We start from the raw sequence: 12,333 nt of genomic DNA, 5'->3' as shown, positions 1-12,333 counted from the left end.
AAAATAGGTTTGAGCTCAATCCAGTGATCCAGCTCTCTGTACTTCCAGTGAATGGACCACCAGCAGCAGCCAGACAGACTGACTTAACGTAATCAGAGAAAGTCACTGAAGAAGAGAGCTGGAGCAGTGCTATGTCATAATTGCTAACATTTACAGAATAGGAAATTATTTTTTTCTTTGTCCTGTTTGTCTCATGTGGGTTTGAGCCATTTTGGGTCAAAATGCAAAATAGACAATTCAAATAATCAGTCTTAATTTTACTATTATGAATCCACAGCTACATATCCTATGTCATACTTATAACTAGCTCAAGACACTAAATACTTGAGTATGGACAGAGAAACAGACAAAACCCAGTCTTTATTGATCAGACTGAAGACAAGGCCTGTATAAATACTGACTTGCCACGGCCAAGACACTGCGGTGCGGTCGCATTCTTTCTCTCAGCAATCTTGGTGTTGAGTGAGGCTCGACCACATTACTGATGTGAGAAAAGAAGATATGGAAATTTCCTGTTTAAATTATTCAAAAATAAAACATTCATAAGTTTGGGTTGTAACAGCTTACCATCTATCTAGATAGGTTGAGAAAGACACAGTAGTAGACACAGTGACAAAACAATAGTCAAATAATTAGACTCTTTACATTAGATTATTCAAATTAACTTTTTTTTATGGCAACAAGCCTATTTTTCAGCTCAGTCAAAGTTGGCCAAGTAGTAGAGATGAACAAAAAAGATATTTAGACAATGCAATGAAACTTTCATCTCACTTAAGTGAGCTCAAAACAGATTGTTTTGAACTCATTTTGACACTGTAAACACTCACAGAGCTGATAAACTAGTGACGTTTCGGGCCTCACATGGCCCTTCCTCAGACTAACCATTCAGTATTATCAGCAGGCAAATTTGCTGGGCAAAACCGCATCACCTCACTAGGAATTGTGCAATCTGGGATTTAGCGAGAGGAAATCGTTCCCCATGCGGATTTCACCTCAGATTCAAGTTCATGAATTTTAATTGATCATAAGCTGCCTGATTTTGGAGTGACCCGAGTTAGCATTGCTTCTCACCTCGCTGCATTATTGATATGGACTCGCTGAAGTTATACTAATGTGACTGCCTCAATAACAAAGTTTAGTTGAGATCTCCACTCCCTGCCAAGAAGGAGATACAGTGTCCACGTTACAGCTGGCAATATTTCACTCTCCATTCATCTCTGAATGTCTTCGCAAAGCTAAATGTCCTTTTTATGCGCATTGCTTGAAAGCTCAGGTTATCAGGTTATTGACAACATGCTTGTTGCTAAAGGCTATCCAGGTATCAGCAACATGTGTTGCTTAACTCTAGTTGTTTTTTTAATGCAGCTAATAAAGCCTATGAGAGAGTCCTGATTGGCTTGAGATTGGGTGGGTGGAGCTTGGGGCTAACAGGGAAATTAACTAGCTAAGAGGAGTGCATTCAATACTTTATGTACTGCCAGCATATGTTTGTACAAGAATAAAGTTAAACATAATCCTATACTATCAAGTGGTGTCTACGTTTTTTTAAACATGACACAATATAACATCGCAACTACACTAAAAGAGATTTTACTGTTATAAAAAACAGGTTTGTGAGTATTTAAGGTTTAAGAATAAATACGAAACACATGATTGCTGTAATGCGGTGAATCCGGCCAATCGTGGAACAGCTGTGTCGTCATCAGCGCCCGTGCAGTCGCTCTGGAGAAGCTGCGCAGAATGAACCATCCTTCTGCTCTCGAATCGCTCTCGCTGTACTTTGCTGGCATACGTCACAGTCATGTGGCATCAGCGCTGTCTCAAGTCGGACTAAAATTTTAACCGGCATGCACTGCTACATGTCAGCTTCCGATCGGTCTGCGCAGCGCTGCATGAAGTCGAACAAGCCTAAAACCTTGAACAGCATGCACTGACGTCACTGCCATTACACTGTAGACTGAGGTGCCTTGCGTGATCCAAGTTAGCCGTTACGCTTTCTCCAATGGTAAGATATAAAGACCCTCTCATCTCCCTATAATAAGACAATCTCTGACAAGAACTTCCCAACAGGTAGAGTAGGCAGTTTTGGAGAGGCTAGCAAAAGCAAGCTAGCATTGAAAGCATGAGATCCCAAAACTCTCCAAAGCCATGACTCTTTCAAAAAACATGAAAGCGTGCAGCCAGAGAAGAGTCTGCAAAGCGTCACAAGAGATGTCACAAGCACATGACAAATTGGGAGCGCACCGAGGTACCGAACCCGAGATTGGAGGATGTGGTCTGAGTTAGGTTTCATTGGAACATGAATATGTAAGCAACATGGACTCAGGTGCGCACATGTTCAGGAAGAAAAGTAAAATAAAATACACAGTTGACCGGGTTAGATAGAATCAAGTTGAGTGTAGCATACGTTCACTGTTTTGGTTAAGGAGGAACTGTAAAAGGCAGCCGTCTAAAACTCTGCATAGCTTGAAACGTGCAGGGTGTACAGGGGTATGAAAATACGTACCGTTGAGCAGGACATCATATCGTACCTGTGATTGGACAAACATTTATCTTCCTGTGATTGGAAGAGACTTTCAATCCCGATATCAAACATTTTCTTTTATTTTGATTCGCCTTTTTATTCACCTTTGAATGGTTGTCAATGGAAGCTCTGATAGATAGACAAAGGTTAGTTAGAGAAGTTTCCATTCACAGTTTCTGCTATTTAAACACATGACCTTAGGCTATTCATAAGATACAAGCAGAACAAATTTCTGTAAATCAAATGACAAAATGTAAATAATTGGTTTATGCACAAATGGATTTATCAATTACATGGGACAGTAGGCCTATACGTAATGGTTTTTCGTTCTCTTTCTCTCTCTCATACACAGAAACTGGTTCTTCTTTTGTTTGCTATGGCACATGGGTGAAAACCAACACATGGTTAATTATCTTTGCCAAGTGACACATGCAGGAAGTTAATGCAATGGGATTTGCACACGTGGTATTCATTTAGCCTACTTAACAGAATTATGTTTTAGCTCATTTCCTTGTAATTGTAAATAAACATTGCATAGATTTATTTATGAATTTATTAAAATAAAAAATAATTAAAAATCTGTTTTACTTTGAGATCCCAAGATATTTTAAAAGTTTAGTTCACCCAAAAATGAAAATTCTGTCATTAATTTCTCACCCTCATGTCATTCCAAGCTCGCAAGGCTTTAGTTCATCTTCGGAACACAAATGAAGATCTTTTTTGATGAAATATGAGCGCTTTCTGTCCCTCCATTGACAGCTACACAACATTGACACACATTGACACTTTCACGCTTCAAAAAGTTCATAAAGAGATAGTAAAACTAATCCATATGAATTGAGCGGTTAAGTCCAAAATGTTCTGAAGAGACACGATCGCTTTATACTCTGTACAAATTTAAATTAAGGTTTTATTCACATATAAATATTCATCAACTCACAGATCAGTTGTGGAAGGTAAACGCCAAACGGATGCTCAAGAATGGTCGCTTGACGTGCGAGAACCAATGAGATTCATTCTCTTGTCTAATGCAGCACGTTTGAGCTTCTACAAGAACCAATGAGGTTCATTCTTGTGTGTTACTCAATAGCGAATTCAGTCGTATGGATCTTCTACACGATTCATTTTACAGTTTACCAAATACCATTTATAGACCCCTATTAAGATTGTGATCGGATCACGATCGAGTCTCACCTGAGCACATTACAGTTTATTTCAATTGCTAACAAGCGTTTACCTATACTTACAGTTTTTCTCGATTGTTAACACGCATTTTCTGAAAGCATGCCTCATATTCTCAGAACTCTACACACAAATCGAAACACACAAACACAATGGGCAAAACCCATCAATTCTCCTGCAAAATGAAACTTTACATTCAAAACAATGTTATTTCTTCTCAAAATGGTATTTTGTTTTCAAATGACACACACAAACCATCATATGAATAGACATTTATAAGAACCATGTTGAACACTGATGTCCTCAATGTAAAACACTTCTTGTCCATTCATCATAATGACTTATGTATGCACTGTCTGTAATAAGTGTAACACTGAACAAAACAAAGGCCTAAGTGTGTTGTAAGATATTTGAGAATATTGTGTCTATACTCACACACAAAAACAAATATATTAAATTTTTCCCACAAAAACAATGAACACAGTGTACATCCCAACAAAAAGTTGTACATACTGTGGTTAATACAAAACAACAGAAGAATTTACTTTATACAGTTACAGTAAAAAAATTAAATAAAATCCAATGTTGGCATCCATTGCTCCATTGAAGATCTCACCTGTTGCCCTTTTATGCTAAAGCTCTGATTGCTCATTGTAAAACTGTGTGACGGGTGTTTGCCCGTGTGATGAGTCAGTGTGCATATTTGAATGGCTGTGTGTTCCTTGTGAAAACGAGATTTTCTGCATGAAAATTGTGCCAAATGCAAAGAATTGTGTGTAGTGTTTTGAAAAAAGTGTGTTTTAGAACTGCAATTTGAGTTTAAAGCAGGAATTGTGCTTGTAGTTTAAGCAGAATTGGCTCAGGGGGTTGGTGCATGAGTTACATGTTGTGGTCATTGTGTCTCAAGTACCAGTATTTGTGTGAAAACAATTAAGAAAAACTGTAAAGTACTTTTTCTAAACTCTTAACACAGCAAAACACACCTACACACAATTAGCCAAATAGGTAATTTTCTGGCCAAAACCACATTTTGTTAAATAAATACAAACTCTACATTTCAAAACGTTAAAAACCTTTTTCGACATATAACCTACTAACTCTATCAAAACACAGCAAACACAATTCAAAATTGAATCATTCTGTCAAAACACTATAGCACTAGATTTCTATCCAACATGAACACATAGTCAATCATAGCGCAATGACTGTCAAAATACTAACAGTTGGTGGCATTACAAAAACTGCATTACTTGTCATGTTTCAGTTCTATATGTATATGAACATTGTTGTGGAAATTATCAATATTAAAACCTGGATGAAGGAGACAAAGTCGTTTCTCAAAAGATTAAACAAAGTATTTTATTTCATGCATGAAATAAGACGTTCCCACACAGACAGCGTCTGATATGAGAAGGCCCATGGCATTCTCACGCAGAGAGCATCTGACATGAGAAGGCAAAGGCTAGTCCGTTTCCCCAAGGTTATATACCCTAACACATCCTGTGTAAAAAATCCTTTGTTGCCTTAAAGGGAGACGTCTTAGCTCATGATCTCATGTCCAACATTATTTCTATCTAGACCAGGGGTGGGCAATTAATTTGCCCAAGGGGCCACATGAGAAACTGGGGCTGTTATAGAGGGCCGGACCAATACACTTAACTCAGTTCTGCCCAATATATTACATCTCTCTCAAAAAAGAAAAACAGTAAATGAAATTAATTAAATTAACACAACACACAATTATATAACTATTTAATTAACATTCACAAAAACTTTCTTTTTTTAGCTGACATATTTAAGGGCTAACGGTAAACTCGCATTTCTTGAACGCTGTCCTGCATGAGCGCGAATACAGTTGAGTGAAGGTGCATGTCACACACACTGTGACTGACGTAAATAAAATAAACAAAATCAGTTGCCTTGACAGCAGTCCATAACTTTTGGCACTCTAGCGGTTATTAAACAGAACTGCATGCGTATTGCGGAAGAACATTGCAGCCGGAACTACTTCTCTCATGTGGGACAGTGTTACTCTGCAGCGGTGCCGACTCGACCGGCCTAAAATAGTCAGAATATAAACACTGATTATAGGTGTACCATAGTGATTCAGGATAAGACACAAACACGGTTTGGAACATTGATTCATGATGTACACACTCAATATCAAATTTTTTATATATTGAGAAAAAAAAAAAAAATTCGAGCTCCAGCTTTTATTTACCAATTACATTACGTGGGCCGGTCAAGGATAGCCAGAGGGCCTGATGTGGCCCGGGGGCCGTACAATGCCCAGGTCTGATCTAGACATAACACTGTCATGTCAGCAAAAGTTTCCTGTTTTTAGCTACTGGTCTTACTGTTGATCGAAACTGCGCACACACATAGTCAGCCTTCACATGACTCAGAGAACATTTTGTTCCTGAAAGTTTGTCCTAACTTATAAATTTCTAAAAGCTTGGTTTTATATTTTTAATAATGTGCTTTTTGCTTATATGATTATATTCCTTTAAATTCCTATGAGTAAACAATACATCTTCAACGTTAATAAAAGTTGTACCCATATAAAAGTAAAAGAACTCATTAAAAAGTAAAATTTCCATAACAACATACAGTATGAACTCCATTTTTCTCATTATTCATGTGTGTGTGTGTGTGTGCGTGCGTGCGTATTCATGGTGCAGTATGTGTACAACATAATATCTAAAATGTGAAGGAGTCATCAATATTTTATAGAATGTACAACTGAAAAAAAACAGTAAGTGACAGAATTGCTGCAGTAAAAGCTTTATTAGCAATATGAAATTGCTGTCAGTGATCAACAAAACGAAACAAAAAAGACAAACATAGCCTTTAATTTAAAGTGTGCAAAAAAAAAAAAAACCTCTTCCTTTAATCCTCCCTTGTTTGGCCTATGCTACTCTGAGCAATGCCTGAACTTTGTATTTTGAGCACTTCTTGCGTTATTTTTGCCTTTTCACGATGACTCGCTTGCTGTAGTCCTCAGTTGTAAGTCGCTTTGGATAGAAGCATCTGCTAAATGACTAAATGCATAAATGCAATGCAATGCAAAAATAAAACAAAATGATAGAAAAAAAGGCACAGAAAAAAAAAGTCCTGTTCTAATCTATACGATCTTCAGCATTTGGCCACATGTTCTCGTCTACATCACACCGTATGTTGTCTCTCGCTGTACACCTTGGATAGAAACGCTTGGCATGCCTTATCCACCCCTGACAGTCTTCAACTGAGATGTCTCTGCAGCCAGCATCCATGGCATCCAGGAGGGACATTTGGTCATGTGGCCGATGATCATATACTTTCCACCTCCAAGCAGAAAAAAATTCCTCAATGGGGTTGAGGAAAGGAGAGTATGGAGGAAGAAAAAGGGAAATCGTTCTTGGATGTGCTGCAAACCAGTTTGTGATTGCATGTGAATGGTGGAATGCTACATTGTCCCACGTAATCACAAATAGCCTCATGTTTCCTCCCACCTAGCTGTTCTGCTTCTGGCACCAGTTGTTGGTGGAGGTCTTTCTGCAGGACCAAACCAGCACTTGAGATTGCAGCACACATTGTGATATTTGCTCATCTCCCTTGTCCTGGCCCAACTAGTCCTCTCCCTCGACCATCTATTCCTCTCCTTGGTCTAACTAGTCCTCTCCCTCGACCATCTATTCCTCTCCTTGGTCTAACTAGTCCTCTCCCTCGACCATCTATTCCTCTCCTTGGTCTAACTAGTCCTCTCCCTCGACCATCTATTCCTCTCCTTGGTCTAACTAGTCCTCTCCCTCGACCATCTATTCCTCTCCTTGGTCTAACTAGTCCTCTCCCTCGACCATCTATTCCTCTCCTTGGTCTAACTAGTCCTCTCCCTCGACCATCTATTCCTCTCCTTGGTCTAACTAGTCCTCTCCCTCGACCATCTATTCCTCTCTAGTCCTCTCTAGTCCTCTCCCTCGACCATCTATTCCTCTCCTTGGTCTAACTAGTCCTCTCCCTCGACCATCTATTCCTCTCTAGTCCTCTCCCTCGACCATCTATTCCTCTCTAGTCCTCTCTAGTCCTCTCGCTCGACCATCTATTCCTCTCCTTGGTCTAACTAGTCCTCTCCCTCGACCATCTATTCCTCTCTAGTCCTCTCCCTCGACCATCTATTCCTCTCCTTGGTCTAACTAGTCCTCTCCCTCGACCATCTATTCCTCTCCTTGGTCTAACTAGTCCTCTCCCTCTCCCTCGACCATCTATTCCTCTCTAGTCCTCTCCCTCGACCATCTATTCCTCTCTAGTCCTCTCTAGTCCTCTCGCTCGACCATCTATTCCTCTCCTTGGTCTAACTAGTCCTCTCCCTCGACCATCTATTCCTCTCTAGTCCTCTCTAGTCCTCTCCCTCGACCATCTATTCCTCTCCTTGGTCTAACTAGTCCTCTCCCTCGACCATCTATTCCTCTCCTTGGTCTAACTAGTCCTCTCCCTCGTCCAGACATTCCTCTCTAGTCCTCTCTAGTCCTCTCCCTCGACCATCTATTCCTCTCTAGTCCTCTCCCTCGACCATCTATTCCTCTCCTTGGTCTAACTAGTCCTCTCCCTCGACCATCTATTCCTCTCCTTGGTCTAACTAGTCCTCTCCCTCGTCCAGACATTTTATTTCTTCTGCTCCTCTGTGTTGTGCTGTTCTGTGTTGCTTTGAACAAAACTAATCCAAATAGTGCCTTTTTATTGTGTGTCCATGTAATGGAAAGTCTTCAACACCTGTCTATGTCTCTGATTGAGATTGAATGTTCAGTAATTTAAAAATGCTTGATAATGATAAATGTCACTTTGATAGACTCAGTCGTTAAAGCAAATTGTTGCTGGTACAATTAATATTAGTGCTTTGAAGCACCCAAAATATCCACTGGGTGGCACTATATAATAGTTTTTGACAAAATAAAGGAAGGCATATTTAGTGGAGTTGTAGAAATATTGTAAAAAAAGTAACAGTACATTTTTATGAGAGATTTCAATGAAAATCTGTCATTATTTACTCACCCTTGACATGCCAAACACGTATGACTTTCTTCTGTGGAAGGCAAATGGAGAAATTAACTGAACTATAATTAGTGAACAAATTGTAACACTTGTAACAGGTTCTTAAATCATAAAAATAATTTGGGCACATGCATACATACAAAGAAAACCACAGATTAACAGTATCACAATGAAACAAAGCAATATCAAACTAATTTAAACATGCTGATCATCATGTCCATTATTGAGTTTTTTTTAGTTCTGTTAGAGGCTCAGTTAGGCATTGTCCAGCAAATTTCTGTGGTATACTGTTGTAAATAATGTATGTTTATGTGTGCACTATTGTGTGTATAGTCTCAGATATGCAGGCTGACATTTCTGATTTCCATTGCTAAAAAAATAATAAGAAAGCAGTGGTCAGAGCCAAGAGGAGTAAGACATGTGGATGTGGCAGCGCTTGCTTTCTGGTGTCCATGATTAAATTTCATGCATGGAAGAAGAAAACCACTAAAATCATTTCTGATACAGGAGAATCAGTCACTCAGCTAATTCAAAGTGTAATTTTTGTTTTAATTCTTCACACATTAATATTATTCGTGTGTTTTAATATATTTCCTACCATTTGCTTTAATGGCGAAAAAATCTTTATTATGCATTTTATCTAAATTAATACAATTTATATTACAAATGGGGATTCAAACATGAATTTCAGAATGTCTTAGAATTTGAATTGTCTCTTTTGATTTACTGAGAGTAATAGTAAAGCTGCATGAACTCAACAAGTTTGTGTAAATCCGGATGATCTTGTTCTCCAGCATGATTTAAAGGTAGGCTACGTACAATGTGTAAGAATTTTGTAATAAAATATCCAAAAATCACTTGTACATTGTGATATATTTCCTGCAGTTGTGTACTTACAATATCCCAAAAGTTCCCAAAGATTTTTAATTTCAGAGAAATTCCCATTTTAAATAATCGGTTGTCAATGACGTAATATCCGCGTTATCCCTGGTTTCCGCTTTCCGCTCGTTCTGCCATAGTAACCATGGCGACATACGTGGACAACTGCGTAGTGCGTTACGTCTGGCTGCACGCTGTTGTTATTTCGGTGAAACATTATGGACCATGGCAAGCAGACTTTGGGGAAAAAAGGAGAACTAAAACGAGGATCAATATCAGTGTGGCGTTTTCGAGATGCCGAGAGCTCCACGTCCTTGACAAACTTCGACTTGACAGAGCTACATGTAAGTTACTTTATAGACAGGTGAGCAAATGTACATAAAACTAGGCTAATCAATATTATATAGTTCAACATGATGAAATGTTAGAATATGATCGGTCTGTTATTCTAATGTTGATCTAGCTTACTGCTAGTCTCATATATAGCCAACAAACTAACGCATAGAATAACATTAAAGGGATATGACTGCTACAACACGGTCTGTTTCCTTCATTTACATGTTTTTCCCAAAATACAGAATTTAAAAAATGCAAGAAAGGCGTTAGACAATGGGCCATTTAACAATCGAAGCGCATGATCTAAAGCGCACAGTGCAAGTGCAGTTAGGACGTGTCCGAATCCACTTTTGCTAGTTTAAAGATGGGAAAAATGGTCAGCGTGGCCGGCTAAAAAGGTTGTCCCTATTCTCTTAAAGGGCACCTATTATGGAATTTTGAAACTTACTTTTCATGTAGTGTGTAACATAGATAGATCTAAGTGAACTAAAACATCCTGCCAAGTTTGAAATATGAAAGTGCACCATATATAAAGTTATTGTCTTTCAAAAGTAAGAGTCGACTCGGAGTCCTTTTTATGAATGTTAGAAGACCGAAGCTTTTTCTCTGACTAGATGACGTCAACTTGTCAAGTTATTTGAATACGATACGCCCACTTATTGCGCTCCAAGGCCATGGAAAACTTGAAAACGTCATGGCGACGAGACGCTGTGTTCTGAAGTGCGACTCAAAAGCCAAATTTTTTCATCTGCCCAAGGAGGAGCATTTGAAGACTAAGTGGCTACAATTCATATTTACAACTATACCACAGAAGTATAGTCCGAGCCTTCAGCCTTGTGCTTTGTTTGCGCCTTTTTGAAGACGATTGCTTTACTTTACCAACTTAAATGCAATCAAACTTGGATTCGTGAGCCGCTAATATTGAAGGAAGGTTCAGTTCCAAGTGTATTTGCATCAGCTTCCTCCTCCGTATCACAACCTGTAAGTGTTATTAATAATTGTTGCTTTTATGTTGTTTTATGTAGCATAGGCTATTGCTTAATAATTATTTTATTTGTTGTGTAAGCACCGTTTAGCTTCTAGGTCTTCAATGACAATTGTATTGAGATATGTGAAGTGTTTGTCGTTGTTTTCGGAGTTGTCTAAAGAATAGAATAATACCTCGTAGTAATGTAACTGCATTTTTTGTTTTTTTTGTAAAAACGTTATGTATATGCATCGGGCTAACGCAAACAAAGACTGATTGTGCTTTTACAATATGAACTCTGGGCTATGCTCGCTAACATAACATTAAATTCTTCATCTTATTTTTAGTTTTTTTACTACAAACTACAAAGCAGTGGACTATAATCATTATTATAACACAATTTAATTGATAAAAGCATCATTGTACTCCATGTTAGACAATAAGTATTATCTCTGTAAACACTACTGGGTCATCTGACCAATCAACGCAGATTAGCGTCGCGCAAAGGAGGGGTTTGGAAAAATGAGTCGTTGAACAAATCATTTGGGAGTCGGTGAGCAAATCAGGTAAAAATAAATGCATATTATACGACAACAAAAGTGTTTTTTGTCATTGCATGCATGTAAAACTGTTGTTGGGGACTCCCAAAACAACATTAGGAACATTTTAAATGTCATAATAGGTGCGCTTTAACGTATATCTTTCAACACACTCAAATGCAGTTTAGTGTGATAGTGTAATGTTAGACCAAGTGTAACCTCACAGGTTTAATTCGTCTAATAAACTGACCTGTGTAATACAGCACTTGCTGGTAGTTCGGTAGAATGAAATGTCCTTATTCCTTTAACGTTAACTTATCAGCGGGACTATGTGTTGCTGATATGTCTCTCATTAGCAATCGCGCCCCATTTCACACCACAGTCATGATAAAAAACTTTAGATCCATCGGCTTGACGACAAGATCCATCTGATTAGTCATCAGCCTACGCCTTTGTTATTGTAAGAGGTTAGTGACCCCTAGCGGCGAAAAAAATGACATTGTATCTTTAAGAATTAAGAATATCCAAAGTGCATCTTGAGTGTCATGTGAATTGAAATTGTTTTTCATAATTTCTATCATAATGTTTAATTTAGAATTTAGAAATTTCATTGACTTTTCATTTCCAGGTTTAAATTAGATTTTGAATCCCCAATTAACAGACTTTTGGACCGACCGTATCCACCTTATTTTTTCACGTAAGAGCCATTTCTAAATTGAATGAATGTGTCTGGGTTCTGGTTTCCAGTTAATTTTAGCTGTACAAAAAAGCTTGATATGCTGCTTGATATTGCCAATGGTATTTCTTACCATAGTATTTTAATTCTAAACGCACTGGTTTGTAGCGCAAATAGTTTTACCGTTGAACTTTATTATTCT

The sequence above is a fragment of the Phoxinus phoxinus genome (assembly GCF_949152265.1).
Source record: "Phoxinus phoxinus genome assembly, chromosome: 1".
In the NCBI taxonomy this organism is placed as follows: Eukaryota; Metazoa; Chordata; class Actinopteri; order Cypriniformes; family Leuciscidae; genus Phoxinus; species Phoxinus phoxinus.
This window is presented reverse-complemented; position numbering follows the sequence as displayed.